The sequence below is a fragment of the Odontesthes bonariensis genome, chromosome 12, assembly GCF_027942865.1.
Source record: "Odontesthes bonariensis isolate fOdoBon6 chromosome 12, fOdoBon6.hap1, whole genome shotgun sequence".
In the NCBI taxonomy this organism is placed as follows: Eukaryota; Metazoa; Chordata; class Actinopteri; order Atheriniformes; family Atherinopsidae; genus Odontesthes; species Odontesthes bonariensis.
Genome location: NC_134517.1, coordinates 30734920 through 30753540, shown reverse-complemented (window position 1 = coordinate 30753540; position 18621 = coordinate 30734920). Strand labels below are relative to the sequence as shown.

At 42.5% G+C, this 18621-nt stretch overlaps 2 pseudogenes; both read right to left on the bottom strand.

The window, feature by feature from the left end:
* Window positions 1–7152: 7152 nt before the first annotated feature.
* Window positions 7153–8103, bottom strand: LOC142396020 (olfactory receptor 6N1-like; annotated as a pseudogene).
* Window positions 8104–15126: 7023 nt separating this feature from the next.
* LOC142396019 (olfactory receptor 10T2-like) lies at window positions 15127–16072 on the bottom strand (annotated as a pseudogene).
* Between the last annotated feature and the right edge of the window lie 2549 nt (window positions 16073–18621).

Sequence of the window (18621 nt, the reverse complement as noted above, 5' to 3'; positions counted from 1 at the left end):
AATTTAAGCAGTTGCAGTGAGAACTGCGTAAGCACGGTTCATCTCGATTGGGTCCCTGGACTGGAGCACGGGTCCAACGGATGTTATTCCTGAGATCTGTTTGAGCTATTCTCCCAGTTTGGGGGTCAATGGCCCAGAAGCTGGGATTACCACTGGCACCTTTGTTGCCTTCACTTACCACATCCTTCAACTTTCTTCTTTAGCCCTAAGTATTTTTCAAGCTTCAAGTGTTCCTTCTTCTTGATGTTCTTTTCACTTGGAACTGCTGCATTTATCACTACTGCCTTCTTCTGTAGTTTGTTGTCCACCACAATGTCTGGTTGGTTAGCCATCACTAATTTATCAGTCTGGATCAGGAAGTCCAACAGGATGTTAGCTTTGTCATTCCACCTACTTTGGAGGTATCTCGCACTTTGACTTTTGGACTTCCAAACCCAACTCGTTCCTGTATTCCCACCTCTTGGTTATTCCATATGGCTTTCCATTTTTTACTACCTATATTTTACACCCCACTACTATATGGTGGAATGTCTCTAAGACCTCTATGTACAGCCTGCACCTAGGATCCTGTCTAGTATGGTAGACCCTGTCCTCTGTTGTTTTTATGCACAGGGACTGTTCTTGACTTGCCAAGATTTGTGTCTCCATGCCGTTTTTCAGACCAGCCTTTTCTAGGCACTGATAGGATTCTCGTTATCTGCAACTTTTTCTATCTGTCATTATAACATAATGTTCAGAGGCTTATATGTCCATGATGGTTTATCCTCTGCCTCCTCCTTTCACTGGGTTTCAGCTGCCTGAGGCAGTCACTCAGTTCATTATTGAGGGCCATCTTCCTGATGTATTTATGGATCTCTGTTGTTTCATCCTGGATAGTGGCTCTGACGTTCACTAGCCCCTGGACTCGTGGCAGAGGCTGGAGATAACTAATGAACTGCTGGGATTTCTTTCAGACAAGCGGATTCTCCAAGCCTGGACTGAGAATCTGTCATGTATCTTGCAGGTGGCGAGGAGTGTACAGCGTGCCTTGGTTTTGGACATTTTCGGCATGGAACCAGAAAAGGTAACCATGCTGTGCACATCCTCCCTCACCTCTCCAACACCACAGCCCACAGATTCTTACTCCAGAAACCCAGCCGCCACAGAGTCCAGAGACCCAGAGGCCGTAGCGCCCGAGCTGGCCCCAGCCACAGAGGCCGTAGCGCCCGAGCCAGCCACAGAGCCTGACTTAGCCTCAGAGCCCGAGTCAGCCACAGAGGCCATAAAGCCCGAGCTGGCCCCCACAGAATCCATTGGGCCCCGGCCTGGGGACCCACAGTTTCGAGCCCCACCCTCCCACTTTTGGGATGTCTGGGATCCATCCCTTAAGGGGGGGGCTCGCCCTTCGCCGGATGTCTGGCCGCAAGCCGGACAGTCTCCGACTTCTTCGGCCACGTCGCAGGAAGTCTGGCCACCCGCAAGACCGCCTCCTGCCGCCACGTCGCAGGTAGTCTGGCCGCCCGCCGGACTGTCTCCGGCTTCTCCTCCTGCCATGTCGTCGGATGTCTGGCCGCCCGCCGGACGGTCTCCGGCTTCTCCTCCTGCCACGTCGTCGGATGTCCGGCCACCAGCCGGACGGTCTCCGACTCCTCCCACCATGTTGTCGGATGTCTGGCCGCCCGCCGGACGGTCTCCGGCTTCTCCTCCTGCCGCGTCGCCAGATGTCCGGCTGCCTGCTGGACGGTCTCCGGCTTCTCCTCCTGCCACGTCGTCGGATGTCCGGCCGCCCGCCGGATCGTCTCCGGCTTCTCCTCCTGCCACGTTGTCGGATGTCCGGCCGCCCGCCGGACGGACACCGCCTCCTGCCGCCACGTCGCAGGAAGTCTGGCCGCACGCCAGACTGCCGCCACGTTGCAGGAAGTCAGGCCGCCCGCAAGACCGCCACCTGCCGCTATGTCGCAGGAAGTCAGGCCGCCCGCAAGACCGCCTCCTGCCGCCACGTCGCAGGAAGTCTGGCCGCCCGTCAGACTGCCGCCACGTCACAGGAAGTCTGGCCGCCCGCCAGACCGCCTCCTGCCGCCAAATCGCAGGAAGTCTGGCCACCCGCCAGACTGCCGCCTCGTCGCAGGAAGTCTGACCGCCCGCCAGACCACCTCCTGCCACTTGAAGCCGGAACTCTGGCCACATGCCAGATCGGCCCTTGCAGTCACATCGCCGGAAGTCTGGCCGCCCGCCAGACCGCTTCTGGCTTCGAGCCCCTCCCTCCCGCCTAGTTTTTGGGTTGTCTGGGATCCATCCCTTGAGGGGGGGGGGGCTCTGTCACGCCCACCGGACTTTCCCCATGTTTTTAGTTTCATGTTTTATCATGTGTTAGTTTTTAAGTCTATGTTTAGTTAAGCTTTTCCATGTTTTAGTTTTGCCATTGTTTTTCCCTCACTCTCATCTTTAGTTCATTCCCCTCACCTGTCTGTTATTGTCACCAGCTGCACCCTGTCACTAATCACTCCCAGTCCTCTATTTAGTTTCCAGGTTTCCCCTTTCAGTTTGTCAGATCCTACTCCGTCATCCATGGTCCTTGTCACAGTAAGCCAAGCTAAGTAATTTAATGTCATGTCAAGTCAAGTTCAGTGTTTTTTCATAGTCATAGTATTGTTTTGTTTTCTCACGGTTTAGTTCATTTTCCGGCTCAGCCGTGTTTTGTGTTAAGCGTTTTTGTGAAAATAAATCAAGTTTGCTTTTTGAAAGTCCGAATCCGTGTCCTACCTCACCACCCCACCCCAACCTGACAATATTAGTTGCTTCTATCTCCTCGTTTGGCCAGGTTATTTTACTGGCAGGGTATCTGATAAATTGTGGGGCATAGGTTTTCATGGCTCTGACTTTGTTCTTCCCCATTCAACTGACTCCAAAGGACCAGCCCTTGTCTTTGCAGCTACTTTGTTGTGACTGACTTCCTTGTGCCCTCTTTAAGATTGTCATTTGCCTGTGGGACACAAAGGTATAACTAGCTGTCCTGAATATATACTATGTTGTCTTCTGGTCGTTCAACCCTTTTTGTTGTGATCATCTTGCCTCCAATTCCGATGTACCTTATTTTTACCTTGTACCTTATGTTACCTCGGTAACGTGTATCAATGAGTTGATGTCTTGATCAGCCCTGACATACAGCTTGATGTCATCCATGTAGAGAAGGTCTGTTGCAATCATATCAGCATAGAGTTTAATTGACTGATTAAACAGTCAGATTTCATTGCATGCTTAAATCAGAGGAGTAATACAAGAGATTTTCTCGCTGAACATTTCCAGAGAGCAGCTGAGCATAGCCAGTTATAGGAATTAAGTACAGGCGGACGAAAAAAAGAACTATAGATCATGAGCCATTCAACCAGTACAACATAATTGACCATTTTTATCCACAATGGGGAAGAGAGCGTATTCCATGCTAAACTCCACTGGATAATGGCACCAATTTTCTGTAGCCACTGAAACCACCTCCTGGTTTGTAGACCCATATAAGAGTAAGTTGGTTCTTAGTTGAGTTCATCTTTGACTGCTGTTGTAGTCTTTTCATTGACAGGATTTACAATGCCAAAAGCGCACCAGTGCTAGTATTCTTCCATGCAAGATTGCTCCACCCTGTTCTGGAAGAGGGGCTTCTGGTCATCTTCTTTATGTGTTGTTTTCTTCCTCTTGAAGGAACCAGTGACTACAGTGACACTTCCCTTGACTACAACCCATACATTGAAAGTGATTCTCATCATGCCATGACCTAAAATGAAATTAGAAAATCTGATGCCCGTTCACATAGATATTGCATAGATCTTTGCCAACTTTGCCAGTATCTAATTCCAGACCACCTCTTGAGCATAAGTGTCATACTCATTTTTGTAGTGAGACTCAAGGTGGTTATCCCAACCAGGAACAATTTTGCACTGGCCCCTTGAGTGTTTGATGGAATTCTGGTGGCACTATGTCACTCTTCATGCTCCATGGGCTCCATGGTTTTGGCTTGATGCAGGGATTAGGCCGAAGCTGGACACCAGGCCAGATATTTTTTTGGAGTACAGAGTTGCAAGATGTTGGTTATTTATTATTTTGGCTTTTGTGTGTTTTGTACATGTTTTTGGTGTTGCTCCAGTCACTGGAAGCATTTATTCAGTATGGCAGGGCTGTATTATCGAACATTGGTGCAAACTGCCAAATTGATGCACCCCCTGAGTTGGATTTCATACCACTAGAGATTCAACGGACCACCGTGGCTGTCGCCACCTCCTGCCTTCGGCCTAGGAGACAGAGGAGACACCGTGAACAAAAGTGGGGTAAGAGGAGCGGCGTGCGCGCTAGGCTACATGCTAACCCGCACCGACTGGCTCTTCCCAGTCATCATGGAGACCTGGCTGGATTCCAACACACCTCATGGTGTGGTCGAGTTAGCGGGACGATCTTTGTTTCGAGCAGACAGGACTGCAGCCTCTAGTAAAAGCAGAGGCAGAGGGCTCGCGCTTTACATCCACAACTCCTGGTGTACAGCCACACACATCATTGGAACGCACTGCACACCTGACCTGGAATATCTGGCTGTGAAATGCAGGTCATTCAAGACGGTGAGAGAGTTTTGCTCCATCCTGATCATAGCTGTTTACATTCCACAGCGGGCTAATGCTAAGCTAGCACTAGAGGAGCTCTACTGTCTGGTCAGCAGGCAGATGAACTCCAACCCAGAGGCAGTTGTGATTGTGGCGGGAGACTTCAATCACGTGGAACTCAAAGCAGTGCTTCCAAAATTCAAGAAGTTCATTCACTTTTCTACCAGAGACAATAACATATTAGATCACGTTTACTGCAACATCCCAGGAGCATACAAGGCTGCAGCAGCTCCTCACCTGGGCATGTCGGATCACATCTCTGTGGAGCTGACTCCAGCATATAAACCTCTGATCTGTAAGACAAAACCATCCACCAAAACAGTTCAGGTTTGGACTGAGGAGGCTTCTTCAGCACTACAGGACTGTTTTGAAATGACTGACTGGGAAGTTTTTAAAGACAGCTCAGACCTGGAGGCCTACACATCATCTGTCCTGGACTATCTGCAGTTCTGCACTGATGCTGTTCTACCCACAAAGACCATCAAGGTGTTTCCAAATCAGAAACCATGGTGTGACAGCACGGTGCGGTCTCTGCTCAAAGCTCGGGATGCAGCCTACAGGTCAGGTGACAGGATGGCCTACAGCAGGGCCCGGACAGAACTGAGGAGGGGCATCCAACAGGCCAAACGCAGGTACAGACAGCGCGTTGAGGAGTACTTTGCCGACAACAACCCACGGGAAATGTGGAGAGGCATCAGAACCATAACGGACTACAGGAACAGCAACCAGACGATAACGACCCCACCCTGCCTGACACCCTAAACAGTTTCTTTGCACGCTTCGACACACCTGGCAGCAGAGAGACTGTTCATCTGCCACCGCTTGAGGAGCAATCCCAGGCTCTTGTCCTGCAGCAACAGGTGTACTCCACCCTGAGGGGGACCAACACAAGAAAAGCTGCAGGAACAGATAAGGTGTCAGGTCGGGTTCTTAAGCTGTGTGCTCATCAGCTGGCTGGAGTTTTTATGGACATTTTCAACCTGTCCCTGCAGCTCGCTTCAGTTCCTGCTTGCCTCAAATCCTCCATCATTGTGCCTGTGCCAAAAAAATCTGCTATTACCAGCCTCAACGATTACCACGATTACAACGATTATTTATTCTCTTGTATATTATTTAGATATCTTTTTATATTTTTTGTGTATCCAAAGCCAAGAGCTCCTGCACTAAATTTCATTATACCTGCATAGTGACAATAAAGATTCTTGATTCTTGATTCATTCACAAAACCAGTGCTATCAAGTTAATACAGGGGACTGACATCAGTTCATCTGCCTTTGGAAAAAATTGCATGTAAATGTCTGCTGGTATGGTACTTGGGTGCCAAGGCTGGCTCTTGTGTGGCTCGTTGGAAAAGGCGCCAACAACCCCTTAACTATTGAGCAACTAAAAGGGAAGTTCATTCAATCTTTGTATATCATTTAGCAAATGATACCATTCATTATTTTGTAGTAAAAGGAAAGCCCAGCTGAGGCTGATGGAAGTGTCATTATAGGTTTACTTGGTCATAAATCAAAGTTTTCTTTCAATTAAAATGTTTACCTGTTCATGCCACTGATTGAAAGTTATAGGATGACCCATTATTCAAGTTCTTACAATTTAAGCAAAGAGAAATTTGCCTTGGAGAAAACCCAAACCGACACTGGGAGAATATTCAAAGTCCACACAGAAGAACTTCAGCAGAGATTCGACCCGGGAATCATCTTGCTGTGAGGCAGCAGTACTAATCCCCACAGCATCAAGCTCGACTGAGGGCAGCTGTAGTACAGTTAAAATATCATTTTAGACTTTATAGTGTTTTAAAGCTAGGCCTACATTGGCAGTTTAAGATTAATCTTTACCAAACAAGTCTCATATTACAGACTGCTTCTCTTTAAAAAAAAAAAAAAAAAAAGACCCCATGGACAGATTGTCAATACAGGGAATAATGACCTGTAATTATGTTTTAAGAATATGGAATCTCTCGTGGTCACGAGAGCAACCACATGTGAAGTGAAATATGGTTCTTGCTTAATTCTTACTTCTTAACCACAAGTAATGGTATTCCTTATACTAGATCAGGAGGTGAATGAAGTGTTTTATGACAGCATATGATCTCAAAGTGAAAAAAAATTTTGTTTCTTGGCCTTAAACTCAAAACCCTTTGCTGAAAATGTTTTATTTCAGGGCATGAATAAACAAATTTGAGGACTTGTTGAAACACCTTTAGGAATTTTTGTTATTTTATTGTAATTTTAACTTTAAGGTGTGGAGAGCAAACAACAATTTAGTTAACCTGAACACGTTAAGGCAAAAAAATGATGACATTACATCACTTCACAGCGGTACCTTCTGTGTCTGTTGTAATTTATAAACAAATTCAAAATTAAATAAATCTGCAGATTCACTTCAACCGACTGATCTTTCATGACATCAGTAATGTCAGCATTCCTTAGTATGTATCAGTCATATAAAAAAAATCATATATTAAACACCAGTGTAGGATCAAAGGAGTCACTTTTTTATCACTGTTACAAATTAAACAAGAAAATTATGGGTTAACAGTGTTGAAACATTTGTTCATTCTTCCTCTACAGAACAGCATCTTAAGGTGTTTTGAAATTTCTTTCATTTTCAGTCCATATAAAATTGGATTAAATAAGGGATGGTACAAAATAACTTGTAAAGTCATTATCAACTGTACAATCTTTGGAAAATCTGCTTCCAGTCCCACTACAATTACATCATATGTACATAAAATGGAAAAGTTTATGAGAATTATCAAGTGAGGTAAACAGGTCTGTTCAGCTTTTCTCTTGACTTCTTTACTGCTTCCATAGCATATCATAAGTATCCTGGTGTAAGTAAAAAGTATGAAAAACACAGGGACGAGTGCAACGTAGAGTAATATGATCATATCACGTATTACACGCACTCTTGAGATCACACACTGAAGTTTGTAAACTGTATTGTTGCAAAAGATTCCTTTTAAAATAAAGCTACAGAGTTTATCGTTGGCAATAAATCCTGTTGGAATAGCAAGTTGACAAGCAGGCACAATCCAAGCTAAAATCAACATAATAAACACAGTAGTTTTTGTCATGATAGTTGAATATTTCAAAGGTTTGCATATAGACACATACCTGTCATAGGCCATGGCTGCCAACAGTAAGAATTCTGATCCACCCAAAGAGTAAAATATGTGAAATTGAAACAGACAGGCTGGATATGATATGATCTGTTTTTCAGACAGGAGGTCAATTAGAAGCTTTGAGTAGATCGCAGTGCTGAAAAGAACCGAGTTCAGTAACAAAGCAGCAATGAAAATGTACATAGGTTCATGAAGATTTTGGTGAATCCAAATGAGGTACACAATTGTACAATTGGTTCAGATTATTAGAATAAACAGTACAAGCATAACAAAAAAGTAAACATATCTATATTTATCCACTTCCAAATATTCATCAAAAGTTAAATATGTAACATTTAAAGCATCACCCATAAAGATTGTCAAATAACTTTGTGAATACAAAAGGCAGATTACTTAAATGGTAAATGTGAGATATAACTGAGAACTTCAGCAAATAAACAAGTAAAGTAAACTGATGAGGCACTCGCATTTACCTGACATAAGTTGTATGTCTCGGGGAGTCCAAAATGAAATGTTTGGCTCTGCCGAACTCTTTTTATTAGCTTCCGTCACCCTCCAGGGACCTCGGTATCTTGTGGATTAAGATAATAAACTACACAGATCAGTTTGATGTTTGTTTTTGTTTGTTACCAGATTGCATCAACCTCCATAAAATGTGCCTGCCCACACATTGCCTGTACTGTTTTAGCAGTGAAAAAAAAAACGCAATTAAAGGACTTGCAAGCATCTTCATCTCCTTCCCTGGGCATAGAAGACTGTGACATCAAGGAGGAGTTCTATAGGATTGCAGGGTTTTTAAAAAAAAATTACAGTTACAATTACAATGTTAACATTCAGAGTAAGATACTCATTGCATCGTATTACAGGTTTCCCCAATGTCATTGGTGCAGTGGACTGCACACACATCAAAATAAAATCCCCCTCAGGTGGCCATGAGGGGGATTTTGTGAACAGGAAAAACTTCCACAGCATCAATGTACAGGTGAACATGACTTTTGATAAAGTTAATTAATGAACACTGTACATTGCCTGTGATGTGCATTAATTGGTTTAACATCTTATCATTTCAGATGGTCTGCAATGCTGACTATTTGATCAATAATGTTGTGGCAAAGTGGCCCGGCTCGGTCCACGACTCCCGAGTGTTTCGGAACTCAGAGATCTATCGGCGCCTATCACAAGGTGAGCCACAGAACCTCTATTGATAACCACTTTTAACATAATGGCTGTGTTAAGAATGTCACTACTAATGAGGTTGTGATGGTAACATTTTGTATTCACAGGTGAATTCCTGGGTGTATTGCTGGGTGACAGAGGGTATGCCTGCCAGCCTTTTCTGCTCACTCCATTTGCAGACCCTCTGGTGGCCCAACTGGCATACAACCATGCCCATGCCAGAACAAGGGCCCGGATAGAAATGACATTTGGCCTACTGAAGGCACGCTTTCAGTGTCTGACCCACCTGAGAGTCAGCCCAGACAGGGCATGTGATATCATTGTGGCCTGTGCTGTCCTCCACAATGTGGCCTGCCTGAGAAAGGAGAGGGCCCCCAGAGTGCCAGCTCTCATAGACTGGGACAATCCTGCCATCTTCCCGGATGACGACTGTGGTCGGCTGGTCAGAGACCAATATGTGTTAAATTATTTTAATTAATATTGCATGTTTATTTAAGTTGGGCCTGCAATGGCAGAGGAATTTTTGTTAGGTTTTTGTGCTGTATAGGCAAGGCAATTTTATTTGTATAGCCCATTTTTACAAACAGTTTGTCTCAAACTGCATGCTTTGATTCTGTGCTTTTTGTCTTGTAGAGCACTGTGTGACTTCAGTTTTGAAAGGAGCTGATGGTTTACTTGCTTTGATTCATCCTTGTTCAATAAAGGAACATCATGGTACTCTCTAATGTGTATTTATATTTATATGGTGATGTACTTTATGTGTAGTCTGTGGGAAACTAAATTATCTAGTGGTTCATCTAAAATCATCAGTTATCTAAAATTATTTCAATTAATGATCACAAATGTTTCAATAATGATAGTGGGTATAGTTAAATGTTTTAACAATATGTTCTAGGCAGTGGAATAAATATTGGTTTCCAAATGTGGCGACCGCTGACTGAGATAAGGAATGAGATTAAATAGATCCTGGAACTTAGCCTGGTCTGGAGCAGGCTAGCTTCACAGAATAAATCTCCATGGTAACTTACGTCTGAACATATCCCACTTCCCTTATCCTACTTTTGTGCAACCGGATCACGGATAAGTTGATCCAGGATAGCCAACATATTCCCGCTTAATCCCTTATCCTACTTTTGTGCAACGGGCCCCTGATTTTTACCTGTTGCCAGATAAGTTTGCACCAGGCAACATTATTGTCCAATCCTGTGTTACATTTTGATTTTGATTTTTTTTCTTCTTTTTTCTCCACTGTCTGCATATACATCAATGGTTGGTGCCAAAGTCTGGCAAGAAACAATTTTCCTTATATATGCAATTTAATCTTTTTTTTCTTTGATAATTATCTAATTTTTCTTGTGCAAGTGATGGTGAGTGTGTCCTTCACCAGTCCTCTTTGACCACCTAATCTAACAAGCTTTATTGATTCCTAAACCTTGAGTTAGTCAGAGAGGACTAGAATCGCCGACAGTGGAACACAAAGGGACAGGACAGAGGACAATAGACAGAAGACAGACAATAGCAGTTGTGTGTGTAAGGTGTACTGTGGTGCGTATAGATGAATGTGTGGAAGTTTGTGTTGTGGTCACACTGACTCATCTATTTTTGACAAATACTTTTAGGCCAATTTGCTAAGAACTTCCTTAGTCATGTCAGCAGTTAGTCTATGCTTTCTATGTGTGGATAAAACAACAATAAATATGTCAAGATAAAAATCAAGGGACCCAGTGCACTTGTATATATCCAATGAGAGTACAGAAGAATAGGAATAATATTATGTTACCACTGTCACTGTATGCTATAGCGTCACTAAAAGACAGAAATGCTTTATGTTGCCTATTATTGAAAAATTAAAGGTGGGGTAGGGGTTCTTCTTCTGGAGCATTTTTTTACATATCGCTTGAAATACTTTTCACACCCCCATTGCATCCAATTAATTAAAAGTTTTGACACAAATATGAAAAGTTTTAGTGGCCTCTAGAACGTACAATCTAGGAAAAACACTATCCAATCATACTGAACAGACCGTTAACAATGATTGGATTCTGATGCCGTCTATCAAACTGCAATCTGCTCCTCCCTCCCCCTCCTCCCCCCTGTGCGCGTACCCTGCTCCGTGAACGAATTACGCGTCCAGAAGCCTGGCAGGAAGCTAAACTAGAGCCAGCTTGGCTAGCACCTAGCATTATTAGACGTATAGTTATCATATACTAAATACTAAATACTAAATACGGCAACGATCGATGCTTGCTGTTAGAACAGCGCTCGTGCACCTTCGTGCTCGTGCACGTTCATGTACTGTAGAGGCGTGGCTTCGGGGGGAAAGTGAAGAAAAGGGTTGGGACTTTTGACCTGTGTATTTTCAAAATGCAGCTTCGCTGGACTCAAAATCCAGGATCTCCTACCCTACCTTTAAGTAAGCTTTCATGTGTTGTGCTGGCAAACCTTAAAGGGACACTATGTAATATATTAAGTCATTTATTAGCTCAAATCAACATATTCATTCATAAATTAGTCCTCATTGGTGTAAAATTATCTCTGTCAAAAATCTCAATTATCCTCCTGAGTGAAGAATCACTAGTCTGCATCTACATAGAGCGGGCAAGCTCTATGGAGGCTACCATGTCCTTCCGGTCTATGAAAAACGACGAAGTGCCGAGAGGGACATAAAGCACTTCGAATCGCGTTTTCCCCATTTTGACGTCATGTTTGCACGCAGGTAAAAACAGAGCCAGTCTACGCCATTAGACATTCTCTGGTATAAACCAGCCTGAACGGCCTGCACTTTTGTTCGCAATGGAAGACCATAGTTATGCCACGCCACAGGAGAAGGGATCCTCGTCGCCAAAAAAGCCAAAAAGAGAATTGAAATGGGAATGTGTGCTTCTTGAATCTTGACACATACCGCCTGCCGTAGTTCAACGCACATTTGAAAACGTGAGGCGCTAGAGAGCAAATTCATTCGACTTTGCAAAATAAAATTGCACCACTAGATGGGGGAAGAAATTACATAGTGTCCCTTTAAGCATGTATTTTTTAATTTCTAAACCTACCTACTGGTTTTACACTTAAATTGAACCCTTTGGGTTTTTTTCTCTAACCATACCGTAGCCACATATTTTTATTACCTAAACCTAACAATTTACCAGACACGACAAGATAGGAATGTTAGTGTTCTCTCGTATATGTTCGGTGAGGCTAGATTTTGGGTTCCTCTGAAGGACTCCAATGCTTATTTGAGCCGTGACAGTCAGCTTGATCATGACACGAGAAAAAAATATATTATGGTTTTAAAAAGAAATCAGACTTTTAAAATCTTTGTAAAAATGTTGGTCTGTTCAAAATCAACTGACAAAGTTGAACTATCACATCCAGATGATGCGGTTGGGGACTGAGTCGTTCTGCATTTATACGGAAACGAGCCTAGCTGCTCCACACATGCTTCAAATTTCCATCTTTTTTGGATCTTTTAGTAAAACTAGTAAACAGTAAATGGATATCAACACAACCAAATTTTTAACGAAATTACTCATCCACATATTTTTCTATTTATTTTGTCAGATGGCTTAACGTGTCAGAGACTAGGCAAGGCAAGGCAAGGCAATTTTATTTATAGAGCACAAATCATACACAATGCAATTCAAAGTGCTTCACAGCTATATAAAATCACAAGAAGGCATTAAAAAGAAATAATAAAATAATAAAAGATAAAAATAAAAAAATAGATAAAATCAGAGAAATAAAAAGCATGATTTAAATTAAATTAAAAGAAAGAAATAAGAACAATATAAAATCAGTAGTTAAAATGTGATTCATTTTTTAGCTTTATTCAAATGCAGCTGAAAATAGGTGTGTCTTCAACCTGGACTTAAATACACTGAGTGTTTCAGCTGATCTGAGGCTTTCTGGGAGTTTGTTCCAGACATGTGGAGCATAGAAGCTGAATGCAGCTTCTCCATGTCTGGTTCTGACTCTGGGAACTGATAGAAGACCGGATCCAGATGACCTGAGGGGTCTGGAAGGTTCATACTGGGTCAGGAGGTCACTGATGTATTCTGGTCCTAGACCATTCAGAGCTTTATAGACCAGCATCAGAACTTTAAAGTGTATCCTCTGATGGACAGGCAGCCGGTGTAAAGACCTCAGAGCTGGACTGATGTGGTCCACTTTTTTGGTCTTAGTGAGGACTCGAGCAGCAGAGTTCTGAATGAGCTGCAGTTGTCTAACTGACTTTTTAGGTAGACCTGTAAAGATGCTGTTACAGTAATCAAGCCTACTGAAGATGAATGCATAGACTAGTTTTTCCAGGTCCTGCGGACACATCAGATCCTTTAACCTTGATATATCCTTAAGGTGATAGTAGGCTGACTTTGTTACTGCCTTAATGTGTTTTTCCAAATTTAGGTCTGAGTCCATCACTACACCCAGATTTCTGGCCTGGTTGGTAGTTTCTATGTGTATAGATTGAAGTTCTGTGGTGACCTGTAATCGTTTCTCTTTGGCTCCAAAGAGAATTACCTCAGTTTTGTTTTTGTTTAGCTGGAGAAAATTGTGGCACATCCAGTCATTAATCTCTTCAATGCATTTACCAAGAGCCTGTACAGGGCCTCGGTCTCCTGGTGACATTGTAATATATATCTGCGTGTCATCTGCATAGCTATGGTAGTTTATTCTGTTGTTTTTTATAATCTGTGCCAGTGGGAGCATGTAGATGTTAAACAGTAGAGGTCCCAGGATGGAACCTTTGGGAACTCCACATGTGACTCTTGTGTGCTCAGATGTAAAGTTACCTATTGACACAAAGTACTTCCTGTTCTCCAAGTATGTTTTGAACCAGTTCAGTACGGTTCCGGAAAGACCCGCCCAGTTTTCCAGTCGTTTGAGTAATATATTGTGGTCAACTGTATCAAATGCAGCACTGAGATCTAGTAAAACTAAGACTGACATTTTTCCACCGTCTGTATTCAGACATATGTCGTTAAACACTTTGGTCAGAGCAGTCTCAGTGCTGTGGTTCTGTCTAAAACCTGACTGGATGACATAGCAGTTATTTTGTTTTAAAAAGTAATTAAGCTGTTGAAAAACCGCTTTTTCAATGATCTTACTTAAAAATGGGAGATTTGAGATAGGCCTGTAGTTGTTCATTTGTGTCTTGTCAAGATTGTCCTTTATCAGCAGAGGTTTGATTACAGCTGTTTTCAGTGGCTCTGGAAACACACCCGACGTTAAAGACAAGTTCACAATCAGTAATAGGTCTGACTCCAAAATCTTTGAGACCCTTTTGAAAAAAGCTGGTCCATCCTGCTGCTACAGACAGGGTTCCATTGGGCACTCTGTTCAATGTCCTTAAAACAATACTAATGTTAATTTTAAAGAAAAGGTCAACTCACCGGGTGGTTCGTGGATGTTCCTGTGTGTCCCAAAAAAAATTGCGTTGCGAAATAAAAGTTATTTCTTGCTTTATTTAGCATTTTGTAATCCAATTGTATTCCGTTTGGAAGACTTTTCACTTTCACTTTCACTGTCAGATCACTGCGCCAGGGCTAGAGCCTCAGACTCAAATATAGAGCGGATGTTTACGTGCGTCGTGATTTAGCATGAAAAATAGTTCCTGAACAGCAAAGAACACGGATTACACGGATGGAAAACCATAAAATGCGCCGACATTTTTTTTTTAATACCACTAACCACCTGGTGAGTTGACCTTTTCTTTAAAATTAACATTATTATTGTTTTAAGGACATTGAACAGAGTGCCCAATGGAACCCTGTCTGTAGCAGCAGGATGGACCAGCGAAAACAGCCAAAATGGATAGAAATGAGCTATTGTTGTGAAAATGGTCTCCTCATTTCTTATTCTTGATAAACAAGCTGGAACTGGGACTCAAGGTCTTAAATAGTGAACTGTTCCTTTAAAGTCTTGACACCGAAGTTGATATTGAAGCCTAAAATTCTCATGCTAATGCAAAAATGGACTTGGAAAGACTGAAAAACAATCTAGTTCTGTGTTGATCTCACAAGTAAAGAGTTCTTATGCAGAATGGGCTTTATTTTAAATGAAAGTGAATTTGCATGAGTTATTAAGGTTAACAGTGAATATACATGTATGATCTGCACATATAAATTACAGCAAAATTTTACAAGCACATAGAGTGAATAACAGTGAATCATAAACTTCTCCCTGTGCATGCTGTGATGTGAATTATTTACTGGGAGTCCTTTTGCGAACAGTTAGCCGTGTAAAAATCTCTGTTTTGATCTGCGATAGATTGAATCCATAAACTAGAGGGTTAATGATGGGGGGAATGATTAAAAACTCCAGAGACAAAAAAAATAATGAAATCTGCTTCAATTTCATCAGCTTCAAGACGACTCAGTGAAAGCTCGCAGAACACAGACAAAGAAAAGTTCACATATGTCACCAGGTGGGGCAGGCAGGTTCGCAATGCCTTTCCTCTGAATTCAGACGAGCTTTTTCTGCAGATGTGCAGAATCCGCAGGTAGGTGTACAAGACAAAAAACAAAGGGACAAAGACAGTTGTTATGGCAGCAACCCAACTTGCTATGTTGTTCACACTTGTATCCACACAGGAGAGCTGAATCACCGGCCAGCTAGTACAGAAAATTCTGTTCAGTTTATTCCCACATAAAGGTAAGCTAACAATGATTGAAAGACAATATCCGCATAAAATAACAGGATAGAGCTCTGCAAATATTATCAAACACATCACCATCTTAAAAGTCATTTTACTGTGATAGTGTAAAGGCTGGCAAATGGCTACAAATCTATCATAGGCCATGATGCAGAGAATAGTCATTTCACATGCTGCATACATGTAAATAACAAACATCTGAGTGAAGCAAGATGGACGTGATATTAAATGAGTGTCAGACAGAATGTCCATTAGAAGCCTGGGGAAGAGGCCGGCTGAGCCGTACAGAGAATTAAAAGACAGGCAGCAGATAAAAACATACATGGGCTGATGCAGGGACTTCTCCAGGCAGACTGTCAGAATAAGGACAACATTAGCACAGTTTATGATCATGTACATGAGCAGACACAGACTAAAGAAAAGATATCTAATTGGGCCAATGTCTGCAAATAGTGCCAAGTGAAAATGAGAATTTAGGCTTTCGTTGTTTTTCATGTCTGCACCAGAGTGCAGCTGGAAGAGGTGGATCAGGGATGGATCCAGAGATTTAATGTTAATTCAGTGATTAATCTAAATAAACTAAGATATATGAATCAACAAACTGACATTTGCACTTTCTGAAATGTGAAACAAACAAACAAATTAAGATTCAGTGATTGGTGAGGGAATAGAAAAGAGGTTCAGATACACCCTAAAACATGAAAAATCCACAAATGACGTTTACATTTTCATGGAAAAAGCTGTTGATTCTTTGGCGACACCTAAGGTGATGTTGGGAAACTGTTATAATAAATAAATGTGAAAACAATTAGTCCTCAGACAGTGATGTGCACATTTGAGATACATGAACAATTAATACTGATAAACAATTAACACACCCATGTGTCTGCAATTACACGAGTAGATGTAAAAGCATGCGCAAAGTGGTGCAATGCATACCATTAAAAACAATGGCTGCTTTAGCAGTATTAGAAGACTTTGCAAATGGTGCAATTTGAAGAGAGCGTGTGTTTAAAAACAGAGAGGACCTGCTGGCACATGATGGCGACTGACTCATTAGCCGTTTTGAAATGGGAAATCCTCCTAGAACTGTGTGCAGAGCTGCGGCCGGCGTTGGAGCGCAACACAGCGAGGAGCCATGCGCTGCCTGTGCTCACAGGTGATGTGCACACTGAGGTTCCTATAGCAACCAGGGCATTCCAGGGGGAGCTGGCCAACCGATTGGGACTGTGCCAGTCTACCCTGAGCCGAACCATGCCAGCCGTGTGGAACAGAATTATCCGCATCTCAGCCACGCATATCAAATTCCCACAATGAAGTTGAACAGGCCAACATTAAAGCTCAATTTGAAGCGAGAGCTGGTTTTGTAATAGGGCTATCGACTGCACACACATTGCTATAAAAGCGCAATCACATGATGAATTTGTATGTTAACAGGAAACATTTTCATTCGATCGATGTACAGATCATATGTGATGAGTAAATACAATTTAGTAAATGCAACATCCCTATTTTATTATCTCCCTTATATAGTTTTAACTTCCTGATCCTGTGTCTGTATGTATGTCTACTTTTGCACAAGCTGTATGTATGTGTGTATGTTGCTGCTGCGACGCATGAATTTCCCCACTGTGGGATAATAAAGGGCATACTTACTTACTTAATAAACCAACAATGTGGCGAGGTGGCCTGGTTCAACGCACGATTCATACATTCTGAGTAACAGCATTGTTGGGAACAGACTACAAGGTGGCACTTGGGTGATGGTTGGCTTCTTGGTGAGTAACTTTATTTGTGTAATTGTCCTAATATTATTCCCCATGACGTGCATTGAGTATTTGCGCCCCCAATTTCTATCCCGTCTTCACAGCATCATGACTAGTCGTGGTTTAAGTTAGTTTCTTGCTGTTTTTTGTTGGTTAAACTTCAGCTTAAGATCTTTCTAACAAGCTTCTGATCGTCTCTGTGGGCAAATGTTTTAACAACATGCATAAAAAGCGAAATGTCTTAATCAGCCTCACCTTTTCCTCGGCGCACTTCTTCACATTACTGTATGAACACGTTGTTGTAAGTTACACAAAAACATCGGTATTTACCTTGGGGGTAATCAGAGTCACCCACATGTGCTCCCACCACCCCAGAGAGAGCAGTGTCACCCATAGTTGCGCCGATTCTCTGTTCAAACAGAGTCGGTTACCCCCAGATTCATGTACGTTGGAGGGTTTCAGTAGGAAATCCACGCAAGTCTTTGTACATGAGGCCCCTGGACATCTTGCATTCATTGCAGCCAGCATGAACTCCTCTGTATACCAAAGTATTGCCAGTTGTGCAAAGTGGTCGTGCAACAGGACAATGATCCCAAACACAGCAGCACATCTACAACTGAAAGACTGAAAAAGAGGAATCGAGGTGTTGCAATTGTTCATTCAAGGTCTACACTGATAATGTCAAACAGACTATGATTACTTAAAAGAGAAGTTTGTTTTAATTAAACCTGGACCTTATTTCTGGTATAAAATACGTTCATCTACTCACCGATTACAGTTTGGTGAAAGTTGGCATCCTTCGGCCGCTATTTAGATCCGTGTATATCCATATAACGGGAGTGAACGGGGGTCGACGCCCCTAAAATCTTTTGAGAAAGGTATTGGGTGTTCTATATCCTACTGACACTGCAGTACAAGAAATAAATGCTGAAAATTAGTCTGATTGTTTATGACAATCACAATCACACACAAAACATTGGGTAGTTTCTCCACCTTGCATGCACTAGTTTCTCCTGTTACTTACAAGGGCATCACACAGTAAGTAGTTAGGATTGGTCCCCATAATATTGAAGTACTTTCTCGCTTTGACCTGATCCGCTAATTTCAGTAGAGTCATTTCCCCAGCCTAATTTCAGCATCACGTCCTGCCTACTACGCACATTTCTCTCCTCACATTTCCAGCTATGGGTGCACTTCTGGGGAGATTGAGACTGTTCAGACCTGCATAAACCTGGGGGTGGTGCTGGACAGTGTTGGGAGTAACGTCGTTTAAGTATA